The sequence below is a fragment of the Myiozetetes cayanensis genome, unplaced genomic scaffold (genome assembly GCF_022539395.1).
Source record: "Myiozetetes cayanensis isolate MyiCay16 unplaced genomic scaffold, myiCay2020 scf1, whole genome shotgun sequence".
Taxonomy (NCBI): domain Eukaryota; kingdom Metazoa; phylum Chordata; class Aves; order Passeriformes; family Tyrannidae; genus Myiozetetes; species Myiozetetes cayanensis.
The window spans coordinates 36208747-36225898 of record NW_026086604.1 but is presented as its reverse complement, the minus strand read 5'-3'; positions in this window follow the sequence as shown (position 1 = coordinate 36225898).

The following is a 17152-nucleotide window of genomic DNA, read 5'->3' as shown; positions in this document are numbered from 1 at the left end:
TATATATTGCACAGTTAGAACAGAGGATGGAGGGCATAATAGTCCAGGCTCAGCTTTGCTATTGGCATACTGAAAGTATCTGTGTCTTAATTTATCCATGAATAAGATGAAAAAAATTCTTAACAATTAATTCCTTCTGTATATTTTCAGAGCTGTGTTAAAGACTGTGTGTTTTGAAGGTAAGATGAGGGAAGGAGTGGAAGCCGAGCTGAAAAGGAGAACAGTTTATAAAATTCATGGTGTTCAGGTGTTATCTGTACCTGCAACATCAAATAAATGCTGTAAAACTGGGTTCCAACTCTGAATTTCTGAACAGTATGAAGACTTAAAATTTTCCATTCTCTTGGGCTGGGTGGCTAGTATCCTGTTCTTATCCTTTATAAAAATTTTTGTCGATGACATTGATACTGTGGCACTGAAACACAGTTTGGGAAACCCTGTTCAGTAGCTTCAAACATTCCTTTCTTTCTCCAACACAGGACCAGTGTATCATCTATGGATTTGTACATAATTGCTGTGACTAGAGTTAAGGGTTTGATTCTTTAGGAAAGTGGGTACCAGTTGCAAATTTCAAATCACCATCCCTCTGTGGAATCTTATACTCTAAAATCTGAAGAAGTCTGGAGCCAACAAGCAATTAATGATTCCTGAATATCAAGTCATTGAAAGCCTAGTTAACGTGCTTGTAATGTCTGTGATAATGTACTATACTATAAATTAGATTACCAAATATTTAGAGAAATATTAAGAGAATGATGAAGTCAGACTAAATTATTCATGTAAAAATCCCCCAAATATGTTTTTCTTCTCCGAATCAACAAAAGGTTATTACAACCTGTAAATGACATCGATTTTTGGTGACAAATGTCCTAGACATATTGGGCCAGGGTGGGGGTGGGAGGGAAAAGGACAGAATGAATCCTAGGATCATTTGTTAAGTTTTGAACCTGTTTTGGTAAATCAGCAGGAAACGCTTAAATACTATGAAAGGTAAGATTGCTTATGTTGCACTCTTACCACTTCGATTTTAGTGTCTGAATTGTGACATATTCCAGGACTATAACAGAAGAAGGTAGATGGCCACTGTTTAAACTATGCAGAAGGTGGGTGGCCAGGTATGCATATCTTGAACATTCAGGATCTGGATTTTATTATCCTTGTGAGTTCCTTACAGCTCAGGATCTTCAGATTCTATGATTCTATGATCATCTGAGATGATGATCAACTGAGAAGTTGACCAGATTGTATCAAGACACTTCTGCTGCCTGAACATTCATCTTCCCTCCCAAGACAATCAAAGCTCAGGAAAAGGGTAATTTATAGGTCTCCATCAAAAAATGGAGCAGGAGTGGAGCTGAAACTCAAAAATGCAGAGACTCAAAAGATGAGAAAAAGTTCTGGGTCCTGCAGCTGATATATGGTTGTTATGTGTTCAAACATGGCATGTCAAAAAGAAATATTTCAGTTATTGAATGACCCTGTTCAGATGGTGATGAAATGAAGGAATAGGATGGTCATAGTCCCATATTGTCCCATACATGATGTATCTCAAGAAATCAGTCCTCTTCGTTGAGTTATGTGACTCTCTTATGACTACAGCAATTTCATTTAGGAACTTTCTACCAGTCCTTAGGCTGATGAGAAACTCTGGAGAAAAATATATCTGCAGAAACATGACTTACCTGATCCTTGAGGGTCATTGCAACAGAGTAATATCACTAGGGGATGGAGGACAATACAAAAAACAGATATGCTGATGTTCATGACTCTTCCTTGAAGAGGGTTAAGATAATTATCTGTGAACCCATGAAGTGACTGTGAGGTTGAGTCATCAGTGTCAACTCCTGAACAGGAAGTGTGTTTATACCATATTCGTTTGAAAGTGGATCAGACAGGCTTGTTGCCTCTGAGGGTGATGTTGAACCATTTGTGTATGCTGCTGAGGAGCATTCTCCAAATTTTTGAAGTTGGAATAGAAAGATGGGAGTTAAAACACACTTGATTATTTTTGGAATGATTCTTATCATAAGGCTGAAAAAAAAGAATAATGATTAATACAACTACTATGGTATGTAAGTTTTTTTTGATAACTACATTTTGTTAAGGCAAGAAGGTAAACAGCACCAATTATTTCTAAACAACTGTCATTCACTGAATCTTTTTGAAGCAGATTCAGCACAAAATGGTACCAAAGCCTTTGCTTGTGTTGGCATAGCGAAGATTATTTACAATTTGCTTTGTAGCATTCCAAAAGCCAAGAGGCCCTGCAGTGTCACACTGGAAATTCCCTTCAAGAGCTCTCTGGTGGAGGATAGGCAAATTGTGTTAATGGTGACTGGTCCTTCACAGCTTGTTTACCGGGCATCAACAAAAATTTTGAAAAGGATTTAGAAAATTCTAAATTTAAAAATGACGAAGACATGGAGTGAAGTAAATAAAGCAATAACACAATACTCTTACATGTACAGCACACTGGTAGCAATTAACTGAAGGAACTGAATAATTCAAGAAAAACTGATGATGCAGAAGTTGAAAGTCTGCAAAACTTGATACGTGAAGTAGAAATCCTATGCAACAGTGGGGGTTCTTCTGAGCAAAGATCAACCAAAAAAAAAAAAAAAAATAGATGAAATGAACTTCAGATCAACACTACAGTGACAGAGGAATCACAAGATTAACATCTTATTGCAGTCCTTCTTAGACTGTCAGACAACTTTTCAACCATTTGTGGAAATTTTTTCAGGTTTTCAAGAACATATATTCAAGGCCTGTGCTAGAATTTTATGTCTCCAGAACAATTTGTATATGTTTGAGCTGAGTGAAGAAATTCTTCACCTGAAGACAAGCAAAGCCAATTTTTGAGGGTGTTCTTTTATGTTCTTGCATTTAGATAGATTGTGAGGGATTTTAAAAAATAATTTACATAGATATCAGCATTTTTTCCTATATTGACAGCCACAGCTGCATGACCAGAACAATCACTGAGCAAATTCAAAATCATCAAAAGCTCTTACACTTACAAGTTAGCTCAGGACAATTTGCATTATCCTAATAAAACATTTTTCATTGAGACTTATATAAAGGCATAAGTAAAAGAACATACATAGGGCCTGGATATTTTCTTTGCTCAAACAGGCAGCCATGGACACCCAAAAAAGCTCTCAGGGATGATGATAGTAGAGCACAAAGGCGTATGGGATCATTTGGGTTCTCTCTTGCTAAATCTGATATTATGTAGGGTCTGTAATGTTGAAGCTTTGAGACAGATGACAAATACAGACAAATATGGCCCTTTCCTCAAAAAATCTACAAAAAATTGTCAGAAAGAAAAGAGAAAAAGGTAGGACACATACAAGAAATAAATCACTTTTGGTATTTTTTTTTTTTAGTGGGGAGCCAGAATGTAGAGAAGGAAGGGCAGGGAAACAATGAAAATGTATGAGTTGTTCTGCCATCCAGAAATGTTAAAGTATTTAGAAATTTAGGCCAAAATGTTTGTTCTCTACCTTTTTTTTCCCTGTTCTTTAAATTAGAATTCAAATTCCGTTTCCCCTATTTCTTTTTTCTTCCATTATGTTTTTTTTCAATAATTTTAGTTTTTAATTGCCTCACTTGGCCTATTTTGGCCTCTGGACTAGGTCCAAATCTGTTGGACATTTCATCTGACTTAAGCCTGCTTTCATCTGTGGAATACTTGAATGTGTCTTTGGCCAACCCGCATGTGTAGAGAGTATAAACAGTGCATCTCTGTGTGCACCCTGAATCTGGGGCTGGGAGACATCAGGCATGCTCTTCCTCATGCAGTGCTTGCAAACTGCTGCTCCCATGGCTTATGAACCTCACTTACCATTTAAAAAAGTCAAGTGGCCTACTGACTCATTTGCTAATAATACTCAGCAGCAGTGGCCTACTTTCCATCTTGATTCTGTCTATAGCTTTTAGTGATAGCCTGGTTACTTTTCCCATTTCTACATTCCTACTTGGCCTACTGCCTCATTCAAGGAGCTTCCCTTAATTATCTCAGACATGACCTGGCTTCTTGCTCAGAAATCAGAAAACCACATCCTCACCGCAGGTCTTAATAGTTCTGAGCCAAAATGTGTGCAGAGGATAGACTGCGGTAAAGATTCTTAGTCCTGTTTGTTAAAGTATTGGAGACAGCCATAAACCATTGTTGCTTACTTATGTGACAAATTTTATGCATTCTGGTTAGTATTTTTCATAGTTCTCAGCCCCTTATGTGTTTTTCTTAAACTACAACCAAAACTCTTGCATCCCTGAAGCTGTGCCTGCTTTGCACTGCTGTCAAGGCTTTCTCTGGCAATTGAGAGCCTGGGACACTGCTGGAGATGGCAACAGAGCCACACTGAAAAAAGGCAAAGAGAGTTGAATAGCTCCTTAGTCAGACAGCATCAGCTATTCTGTGTGAAACATCACATGTGATCTTGTAATTAAATACTGTCACAGACACAAGAGAGCTAAGTGACAGCTTTGTACTCAGCTAACTTAGAGCTGTAACTACTCTACTTTGAAAAAAAAGTTTTTAGTATAGTTATGTGTAATACATAGTACATTTTTATGTGAATGACACATGCAATTAATTTATTAAATCCTCATTCATTTTTTAAAATGCATATACTGAAGATAATAAATTATTTTTTTATTTTAGACTTAGAAAAAAATTAGCAACCTAGTTTTAAATGCAGTTCTCAGGTAATAAGACAGAAAATAGGAACAGTCAATGCCCATCAGCTTTTCTTGTTTTCTATAAAAAGGGTTATGTTTACATGGATAAGAAATGAAATAGTTATTGGATACTTCTAACTGCATATAGATGTAGCCTAGAGCACTAGAGGAAATTACTCTGCCTGGAGATGAGTTAAAGTTTGCTTTGAAGCCTAATCTAAATTTCACAACTGAATCCTCCATGGAATTGGTTAAACAAAATCTCAGTGCAAATAGCTATTTATTTAGCTAAAGTTATCATGAGGCATAGAGAAATACAACCAATGGTCTTCTCTACTTCTAACAGTCCAGCTCCTAAAGGCCTTAGACTGCAAAATGAAAAACCACACTTGAAGTCTTATCAACTAGTTTACATACATATAAATATATACACAGATACACACACACTTCATAACATGCGTACTTTTACATACATTTTACTGTGTAGTGGTTTCTGTTGTCAATTAAGTTAAAAATTTAAATAATACATTAAAATCTCAGATAACTGAGACTTTTGAACACCACTCAAATCTGCAACTTCTGGTCTTTGTAAGTTTGGCTGCAGACTAGTTAGTTTCATTATTCACAGCACATATATCTTATCTCCGTGAGTCCTCAATAATCAGAAGCCTGGAATCCAACACATTGATGATGATGAATATTCTTTCTGAGATGAAGGTGTTATTAATCTGAGAGGAACTAGCATGAGTTACAACCTGCCTATAAGTAATACTTCAGTTACTTTTGTTTTTGTGTCTAGAGATTTCCAGATGAAGTTTTTTAGATTACTGTATCTAACTGTAATCTGTTGGATTTTTTGCACTTGAGATTCTTTTTTTGCCCGGTGGAGGAACATCGCTGAGTTTTAGAGAATACAGCTCAACAGTTCACATCAAGGCTAATATCTTTTGTGTCTTAAACAGAAACCTAAAATGCTTTCTCAAGGTTTGCTTAGCAGTGATGACAGAAAGCCACTAGTTAGGCAAGTGATTCTCTGCTTGAGGCAGTGCAAGCACTTGTCAGTGAAATGTTCTAAGGGGACCTTTTCACAACCTGACTCCTCTGGTTCACGGGCTCTCACAGGCCCAAGGCCAATTGTACACCATTTGATCATGAACACACAGGGCATGTGACTGGGGAAAAAATTCAAAGAGCTCTTTCAGTGAACATTTGGGTTAGAACTTTTATTATATAAATAGACACCTGCTGCATAGAGCTGCAACAATGAGTATGTAGGCATATGCTGCTGTTCCAGTATCTCTTCTGGGGCTGATCTGGCCTCATACCTGGATGTTTCTTGCATGTGTCTTCCTGGAAGACATTGCTATTATTTTTAAGTACATACCCCTTTATTCCTCCTAAACAAATTTGGTCAACTTTTTCTTCCTAGTACTGGAATATCTAATACAAAATATCAAGACAAATATCCTGCAACCCTTTGGTGAAAATCATAGCAGCAGTTCAGGTAGATATTTAAAGAATAATGAAAAACTTTAGACATCTCTATTTACATTTAAACTCACCTTTTGTGCTGTGGATATCATCACTAAATCTATTGCCACACTGCTGCTTGTGTTGGTGTTTAATCCTACCCTATCAAGGCTTATTTTAATTCTTCATAATTCATGGACAATTGACCAGAGAGGTGATAATGTGACATTGATTATCTAGTGAATATTATTTAGAAATACTTAAACCTGTGTATTATTAACTCAATCAAAAATTTTTATAATCACTATGGTCAGTTGAATCAGCATTGCTGGTGGGAAAATGCATGACCATTAGTATCCAAAAATGTCTGCAGCATATTTTAAAGTATTTTACCATGCATATAAAGTAACTATTTGTCTAAAATAATTAATTTGGTCCTGAACCATTAAACAACAATCAGAGATGGAAAACAGGCAAACCAAAGAGCCATTTAGCAAATTATTGTTTCCTGCTTCTCTTTGGGACTGAGCTTGCTAGAGCCTAGTGCAAATAAAAAATCTAGCAGAAAAGTCCATGCTCAATCACTCAGAGAACTTCTGACCCAGGGGCACTTCTCATCTTAGCTAACTTTCTCTGTTCTGTACTCACCACGTCCAGGTGATGGTACGAGCAGCCATTAATTCAGAATTAGCCTTTGATCATTTTAGGCGCTGGTTGTTTTGGTTGTTGTTTTTTTCTTGGGTATCCTCCACTCGGTGGAAAGGGAGAATCATGCATTCCTTTTTTTTCAGTTTTCAGTTTTCCTAACAAAGATTTAAAAATTCTTCAGACTGATGCTGCCTGAGACCTGTGCAGCAGCAGCCTCCCTCCAGAGCTCAGTCTGGGTCCTGGTTTCTGGTTCTGCAGAGCTGATTTCTCCATTCAAGGCTAGGGACTGAACCCTGTGGCCCATAACCACCATTGCTGCTCCCACACTTTCTGGGGCCATTTCTGATACCCTCCATGCAAACTCCCAAGGCCTCAGTTTGCTCTATGCCCACTTATTAAGTAAACGAATGTGTCCCATTCAGTTGCCCTCTACTTGTCAGGCAGATAGAGACTAAAAGTATAGATCCTTTTTAATCAAGAACCATACTATCAGGAAACAGCTGATAATCAGAAACCCATCTGTTAACAAACAGCTAACAAAAACTGTTCACCACAGAACCTCTAGAAACCAACTAGAAGCGACTAAAATTCTCACAGGTACACCTGTTCTATTTATTTCCATCAGGCTAAAGCAGTTTCATTACATTTAAGCAAGAACTCAGTTCTCAGATCAAATATAGCAATAGGAAAGAGATACATAGAAGTAACAGCATCTCTATTTTATCCACGAAGAGACTGAATTCAGGAGTAATCACTATATAATGTGTGCTCTGCTAACCTTTTTCTACTCCAGAACAATCAGCAGTAGGACCAGAAAAACATCACATGATGAAATACATTAGTGAAACTTATAACTGGTTTCTTCAGCAAAGTGCAGCTTGACCTTGCACTAACCTTGAAATTTTGTGAACAGGAGCAAACAATCATTAAACTAGGAACAGCTTGCGTAATATTTAAGTAGCAAATATTACCAGGAAAGTTAATTGAAGTATAAGGATTATGAACACAGTCACATATTTTAGTTTTGCCAAAGGTAAATGGGAGACTGTTTTTCTGACTATTCACATGGGAGACAGCAGGAAACGTACAGTGATTTTCCTAACATGCTTACACTTGACTGAAGATTTCCAAAAGACGAACCACCTTTGTTGGTCAGTTTTCCAGAGATGTATGTGTGTGTACCAATATCATGTCCTTTGTGTGAATTTATTTTTGCACCTTGGTAGCTATACAAATATATACTGATCTAGGTCTGTTGTGTGTACAGTCTTCTCAACAGCGTACCAAGATACAGTAATGCTGACTAGCCGTGAGCCTAAAGGCACTAGATAGCAGTGCCTTTGAAAACAGGGTCTGATGATTCTGGGTTCTTGAAAGACTAGCTAGTTAATGCTAAATCACTGTGTTATTCTTAGTAATCTCATATAAACCAAATAATATTACATCAATATAAAACTGCAGTAATGTAATACCTAATTAAGCCCCTTGAATGATTAAGCTGTATTTATAGATCTTCTAACTCAAAGAGATCATACCTGGCAGATCAATGCTAGTGTTAAATAAGTCATTAGCCTCTGCAAAGATTGCCCACAAGGTCGCTGAATTGTGATGGTGGAACATTTTAATGAGCTGAACACTTGACTTATGGGAACAGAACTGACAACAATTCACTCAGATGGGGAAGCTCTGCATATCTGAAAAATATCACATAGTCCTTCTGGGTCTTGATTTCTCAATCAATAAAATGGAAGAAATAATTTTGTAACAAAAACCATACAGAATATGTTATTGAAGTTGTATTTTGTTCTCTTGCACGAAGACTTTGTTTTACACTATTCTTACCTAACAATGGCTAAAAGAAATAATAGAAAATCAAAAGAATTATGTTACTGGTCAAGTGAATATGGTACCAGGTTCTAGGGCTGCTAAGGATTTTTTGGGGTTCTTCCCCAAAATTTTTTTAGGGTCTACAAAACATGCTGTTCTTTCCTAACTGTTTGACATACAACATGATAGTATTGTTTAATATCTATTTGGCATCAACAGTAAGTGATCTCTGCTGATGACCTTTATTCACATGAAAAACAAATCTAGCTCTGTGGAAAAAGATACTGACATCTTTGCCAGCCCAGAACAGTGGCATGAGTGGGAATGTTTCACAAATATTTCAGTCTGAATTGGAGGTATCTTCTCCAGTTCATCGATTCTCACATATCTGTCATCTGTCTTCTAAAAATTGTAACAAAAAGTCTAATTGCAGTTTCAACTTTATTATTGAACCCCTGACTTTTAGTTGTAGTGCTGGAGCTTTTGCTTCACTTTACACATGGTACGTAACATCTGTTAGAAGATGGCACGAGCATGCCTTCTGTATCATGGATTAGGTTTCATCAGCTGTTTGATTTTCTTATTTCAAACCCTAGAGCTATCACATTACCAAAATCTAGCTTTTGTGCTTTTCTGTAACTGTCTGATTTTCCCTAAATTCTCTATATCGTGGTTTGTTGAGAAAAAAGCTTAACTAACCATTCATATTTGAATTGAGAATTCAGCATGATTGCCCTGTGAGTGTGTGCCTGGAGGGAAGCAAAAATCGGGTTGCTATTCGAAAGATGAAGTGATTGAATTCAGTACCTGAGGCCACAAACCTCATTTTTGTGACTGTTAATATGTAGAACTAACTGAAAGCCAACTTGTGAGCTAGTTCGTGCTTTTTTTTTTTTTCTTGTTCTATAAAAACTAACATTATGCATTCTACCTGGGAGATTTATTTTACTGTTGCAAAAAGAATGTCATGGATCTAAGCCTCCAGTCTGGAACATGATCAAATGATCTACTAGTCTACTGAAGCAATACTTTGAAATTTTATCTGATGTACTTTTCAAGGCCATAGATATGCATTAAGGGTGTATTGCTCAAGCAATTGAGATACTATTTGGGATCCCTGCACAAATGGCCCCACGGCTGAAGAAGTTCACAGAACCAAAGAGTACTTTGTATGTGGTCTCCCCATGAACATTGATCACAATTGTGATGATACTGTCACAGTGACTCCTGTTGCAGATGAACATCTGTGAGTATGGGGTTAGATCAGGGCATTCAAGTAACATTGAATTATACAGTTGTATCATTTATAGACACTGCTTTTGCAGTATTTCTAACAAGTAATGTAACCTCCAAAGTACTGCTAGTGATACTTATACAAAAAAGCTCATCATAGATTGGTTGGTGATGCACCAGTGCTTTGTTCAAAAAGTGAATCTGTCTCTGACTTCAAAAGAGGTTGGCTACACCACAACAATGATCCCATTTTGCCAGGCTTCAGCATATTGCTAGTGACTGTGTGCTGGACTCAAGAATGTTGTATGAGTCAGTTTGACAATGGGCTCTTAACAACACAGTAGGAAGTCTTCAGTAAGACAGTCTTCTAGATGCTCCTGCATAAATAGGTGTCAACTTCCTAAGTCCCCACTACAAAACATGGTAGATGTCATAAGCAATAATAGATCAAGCAGGCCTGGGCCATGGCAGAATGTCAAGTGATTTGAACAAGAAACTACTAAAAGTAAATATGTGCTCAACAATACTCAAAAGCTTTCTTGTTTTGTCACTTTCTGAGAAATGTTGGAAATAAAGGAAAAAAATCTTTGTTTACTGGTCCAAATGAACTGAGAACTGGTGGAGCAAAACTTAGTTGATTAAAATCTAGTAACTGTTTTGATTTGAATTTGGAAATTCCAAATACTGCTGGCTTTGGGGAAATCAATTTGTCCTGTTTAGAGGCACAGGAGAGTTGGCATTCACTTAAAATAGGAAACACTGGCTACTTTTAAAGCATCACCTAATTACCAGAAAACTCTGCCAATGGAAAAGTTTGTTTTGCTTTGTCCTGTTTAGGCCTTCTGGATTGCTGCAGTGATAGGGTAGTCCAGAAGTTAACAAAAGTTAATCTTTCCACCTCCAGGAAGGTTGTGGAGTCACCATCTCTGGAAGTGTTCAAGGATGTGGCACTTGGGGATATGGTTTAGAGGTGCTTATGTTGGTGCTGGGTTGACAGTTGGACTGTATGCTCTTGAAGGTCTCTTCCAACCTTGACAATTCTGTGATAAGTATCTGCAAAAGAAGAAAATGTGAGTGATCACCTACGGACAGTTCAGTCATGAAACCTGTTTGTGCCAATATATTCCCATCCTGATTCTATGATCCTATTTTAAAATTATCCACTTGTTGTGGGACTGTTGGATTTACAAACTAGTGGGGAGGTGGTAATTTTATATCAGCAAGTAGTATGAACCTGTGTTGGGGCACACAGCAGATTATAGATAGGAAGCACTGCTAGAGGTAGGGAGTTTTTGTACTTAAAAAATGCACAGAAACCCTCAACAAAAAAACCCCAAAATCATACTGTTGGTTCTGTTTGCTTTTATCTGAAAACAGAATTTTCAAATACAAAGTTTGTCAAAATTAGGATCTTACTTCATTGCCTGCAGTACAATCCTCTTTTATGATGATGGCAGCTGTTCTACCATCACTATGAAGATATTTCATCTAGTTCAGTAGCTGATTTTAATCTCTACATGAAGTATGGATTAATAAGTGAATTACAGGATGGAATGATTGACACAGCAAGAAATATGGTATTAGAAAGTGGGATTTGAAAGCATTATTAAATAAAGAATGCAATGAATAAGTGAGAGCATGATGATTAATAGTATAATGTATCAGAGGAGAGAAGAATTGTTAGTATAGTGGGAAGGCAAAACCCTGACCAGATTCTCAGCTGGTGTGCACTGCTCAAACCCAAAGGAAATTAGGGAAGCTCTGACAGTTTATGATGGCCAGGAATCTGTTCCCAGGAGAAATAGACTGAAATTAAGGGAAAAAAATTAAACTTTAGCTAAATATCTGAATAAGAATCCTGACAGCATGATCCCTTTAACTGAGAAACAGTCTCCTGAGGGAAATACTGAATATTTGGAATTAGATTAGGCAAAGCATTTGAAAAATTATACTATGGGGACAAATTTGTACTGGAGGGGAGATGAATTAGACAGTCAAATAGGTCATTTTCACACGTTCCTTTAATTACTGAAAACTGATTGTATAAGGAAAAGAAATAGTTTGGCAGTGTTTTTGCTTATATGGTTGTCCACTGGCCCTGAAACAGTGTTTAGCAGGTGTCATAGCTAGGTGGAAAGGTTCCATTGCTGAGGATATGGCATGCTAATCTTTAGCTGGATTTAATGTTTGTTATGAATTGCTTTTTTACCTGCATATAATGAAAAATATTGAGAATTCAAAGCCATTAAATGGGAATGTTTCCATGGGTGTCAACGAGATTTGAAATTTGGCCATGAAATAGATATTTTTTTGTTTCCCTATGATGGTGTTACCATATAGGAGTCATGTCAGGCATACAGAAATACAAGACATGCTCATCTTAAGGTATAACTGAGAATGTCCCTTCTTTAAATTAAAAATGGAAGTCTAGGCTTTAAATGAGAAAAATACAGCATCAAGCTCCAAAAAGTCACTTTCATTTTCATATAAATATGTAACCATCATTTGTTTAACTCACACCAAGCTATCAAATTTTGTGGTGGGCTATAAACTTGTTGAGTCATTAGCCTGGCTGCTTAATGGAGGAAAACTAAATTTCTGTTCCTGCATAATGACACTTATTCACTGTAGACATTTGCATCACTAGGAAACGATAAAACCTCATCCTTCATAATGAAGTTCTGAGCTGACAAAGAGGAAAATATAGTGTTGTGGGACAACTATGAATATAAAACAAGCTTAATAAAGAAGTAGTGACAAATTATATTATGCAAAATGCAATGCAATAAAAAAATGTTACTAACTCATTGGAAATGTCATAAATAATCTAAATAGTTTTTAGCTGTCAAAGCCTTGAAAAATATATTCCTTTAAAAAATGAGATACAGAATAGATGCCAGTTTAATTGCCAGCATATTTTGACAAGCATGGAGAACCTTGTATCCAGCTTATTTGCTAAATTTAGCTCACTTGCCTAGGATGAAACGATGGGGGGAGCATTTTCAACTCATTGGTACCCCATCAAAAACTAACTGCCTCAGCCATTTTTAAGTATTGATGTTTTCCATTTCAGATAAACATTTACAGTTTGCATTACAGTCTCAGGCCAACTGATCCTTATAAAGTAAAGAGAATCTCGGATGTGAATGTTCAGTAAAATCATGCACTGCATTCTTAAAATCAACATTCTTTTCGAACAAATAAATATATTTGTCTGCTATAGCTCTGTGGGTCAGCAAGGGCATGAAATCCCGTTAGGACAGCTCCTTGTATTATAAAAGACTTGTCCAATTTGTGTGTCCAAATGACTCACTTTTCACTCTTCCAACAATTTAATTTTACAAAAAGGAAAAAGTCACTAGCATTTCAAGAATTGCTGGCAGCTCAAATAATAATGACTTAGATTCTATTTCTGCTGAAGTCTCAATGATTCCAGTAGTCCTAGTGATTTGAATAGAAGCAGCTTTGAGGCTTGCATAACCAGACACATTTCTTTTCATGAAAGCAGTTGCAAAGTTAACTGCTAGTCTGATCAGATCCTCACTTCAGTGGTGGAGATTTCCCTGCTGACATAGGCACTTGTTTAATTATATGCCACTCATATTCTAAATGCAAAATGTTCAAGATGTTTAAACCAGTTACTACATCTTCTATCATATGAGGCTGGTAGGGACAAATGATACAATTAATGTACTGCTAAGAGATCTGCGGAAAATCATATTGCCTTGAAAATGCAAAATCTGTTTTGTTAAAGATTTTTATTTATCTGAGATATTTTCAAATTATTTTCAAAGGAATGAGGGATTTTTACCCCCTAGTTGTTATTGTAGTCAACAGTCAGGTTCATTTCAGAAACACAAAACTCAAAGTCAGCATGTTGGTTTTAACATGCTTATGAACCTAGCCTGATTTTTTCTTTTACCTTTTCATAGTTGGAATTGGCCATAGAACATTTGCCATTATGCAAGAGGATTTGGAATCACTCCATCTGCTATGCTCTCTTTGGTCATGTCCAATAACTGATGTTTCCAATAACTCATTTGAATTGCCAGCTCTCTTGGGCAAGGCACCAGTCATTGTGATTATCTCTAAGGCTTGTAAATCTTCTCTTATTTTGAAAGTGCTTCATTTAGCACATTTAAGGCACAAATAAGCCTTTACAAAACAAAAATTAAGTGATTTTTAAGCCTTAAATGTGGCTGCAGAGATTCCATCAGAGAAGAGAATCCAAATTGGCTACAGTATGGCTGCTGGCAAATGAAGAAATCTTTCCTGCCATGCTGGTTTTGTCTCTTAATACTATGGAGATGAACCTAGCAGTTGCTAGATTTTTCTAATTCATTTTATAACAATAACTTTCACTTCTATCTAGGGGTTCCCCATCCATTCAATGCCAAAAAAGTGAACAACTCAAATCTGATAAGAACTGTGTTAGAGAACAGAAGGACTAATTGTGTTTTCCCCAGATCATACTCCTTGGACCTTTTGTGTAGGCAGTGATATGCACAGTCTTCAGATCTATTCCATGGCTAAACAGGATACATGACAGTATTTAGGTGGTTGTAAAGTCATCTTTCATAGCTTTTTCCTGGTCAAGGATCTATCATAAGACTTGAATTTAGAAGAAAAGCATGAAGATATTTCCCAAAATGCCAAATGAAGGGAAAGGAGATTATCTGTGCCTAACTACCATATAACTTACTAGGCACACAGGACACAACTTGCCTAATCTAAGTCAAAAGCCTGAGGCTGACTATCTACAGGCAAAAAAGACCTCTATCACTGCAGGTATCAGTTTTTACTCTTGCTTTTTGATGTTCTTTAATTCACTGGTGGGAAGAGAAATAAATTGTGAGAGTGACAAGCCATTTAATTAAGAGTGTTCAGACACTGCAGGTTAACGCTGATTCAACAAATTCAGCACAGATTTCACACTGACCCTCAAAAATGTTTACTTATTCAATTCTGATTCTTTTCACATAAAGAGATTTTAATCTGTTGAACGGATGTTTTTGGTAGAAATAAATAAACTTTTATAGATACCAAAAGTGGCAGTTCCAAGAACGCATTTAAGAAGAGGCCTGGTTTGCTTTCACTTAACTCACCCTGCTTTCACCTGTGCTGCAGTGGATCTCCCAGTCTGAGTTATCTGAGAACTTCAGGGTCAAATAGCCACAGCTGTAGAAACTGATACTGAACTTCTTGTCAGAAATTTCAGAATACTTTCACTTATTTGATTTCCTAATTTTTGTCCATCATAGAGGTTCTTCATTAGAGACTTAAATATCGAGGGTCTCCTGGTAGCCAGGAATATTTTGTGCTCATAGGTTCTGTGGGACACATCTCCAGTTTTCTTCTCAGTCCAGAACGTTCTTTGGATCCTTTCACAATGGAAAAAAGAGTAAGAACACCAGTGTGACTGCCAGAGCCTCTCACTATTCAACAAGAGATTAATTTTTGGAAACCAGAATCATCCGAAGACATGCATTAACCTTTATGTCATATTAATATTACATCATTATGTTATATAATTTGCTTTTGTTTCAGTCTCTGGAAAGGGCTATGGTAATGTTCTCCTATCCCAGAATGACAGAAGTACAAACTGTACCAACTGTGCTGGCAAGAAGGTGTCAGTTTTGTGTTTCTAGGAACACTCTGGACTTAAGCCTTTACATCTGCTGATCATCCTCATCTCCCATTTCATTTTGTAATTTACCGTCTCTTTACAGAATGTTTAATCTATATAAAGGAACAGATTTTATGCCAGAATTTGACATGTCAGTCTTTTTTGTACGCCTCTCCTTTTCTTTCAGCCTAAAATCTATTTGATTTGGCTTTTCTCTGTATAGTGAATATTTTTCTCAAATGGGAAAAAAACCCACAAAATTAAGCCACTAAAAAGAATAATTTCTGAATAAATCTTGCGATGAGAAGGAAGTTGTATTCATTTGAGCATTGCTTGGTCATAGCCATACAGTTTTGTTATAAGAGCACTCAGTGTACAGTGTCAATTCAAGGCTGTTTTTCTTTGAATAAGCATTGAAGTAGATCTCACTGGGTTCTATGCATTGCTTCTACCCTTCAGTTATGATTAAAAAGACAGTAGTAATTTAGGCTGCTGTGACTGCTACTCAAGCCCACAGATTATCTTCACTTCTCTCTGGATCGATGTACCTAATGGCTTTTCTTTTTGACTGTATTTCTGGACTGCAATTATGTTGCCCACGTGTCATACCAAACCAATAAACCCATAACATGTCTGCAGTTCAGTTTCATCCAGTCAAAGGAAGCTAATTAGAGAAAGCCCAAGGAAATTTACAGGTTAAGGTTAAGCCTTTTATTCCATGTCCCCAAAATACATGGAATTCAGAGGACAAAAAATAAATAATTAAAAAACATCTCTGCGCGTACCACATTGCAGTACTACTCCCTGGTCTCATAAGTAGCCTTTGCTTAGCTCAAACACCATTCAGTCAGTTCTCAAGTGAAAGAAGACTGCAACAGACTTAGGGCTTGCCTTATCAGCAACTGTGGGTAATACACCTGGGCTAGCAAAGCCTGAGCCTACCTCCACTGGCACTATACTGTGTGGTGAAAGTCATAGAATTAGCCATGTAAGATGTACATATGAGGTGTATGTGAGACTTCGATGAACAACAAACACATACGCTCCTTTCGCATAGACTTGCAAAAACTTCATGCCTTCACAAGCCTATAGAACCAGATGACACCCAAAAAAAAGAAGCCAAAAAACTGACTTATAGCTCAAGTTTAAAGGAAAAGTTTAAAGGAAAAGGAAAAAAAAGCAGAAACGATATCTCCGTTCTTTTTCCCCAGGCTATATTCCAGTGGATCCTTTCATCCCTCGATGTCACAATGCAATCTGTCATGCTATGCACTGGTATTATTGCTAATAGATGTTTATGCACTATAAAGGCTATATTTCACTATTTCTGTTCATGTTCATGACTTTAGACATAACCTGTGAAATGTGGAATAGCCAGGTTAGTCAGTGTGGTACAATTCAGGAGCTACAGTATTTGCAAAAGAATATGCAATCAAAGAGCATAAAAAAAACTAATTGACATCACACATTGCATCTCACTGAATCAAGAATTTTCCTCTGATTGATGCAGAGTGATGTGCAATCACTTGTAATTGATTGGAATTCACTCAGTGTAGAATGACATGTTAAGTAATTGCTACTGAGAAATAATGACTGGTTAAAGCAAAGAGGACAGGCTTCAGCCAGTTCATGTATTTTGGACTTCTTGGTTCCTTCAAACAT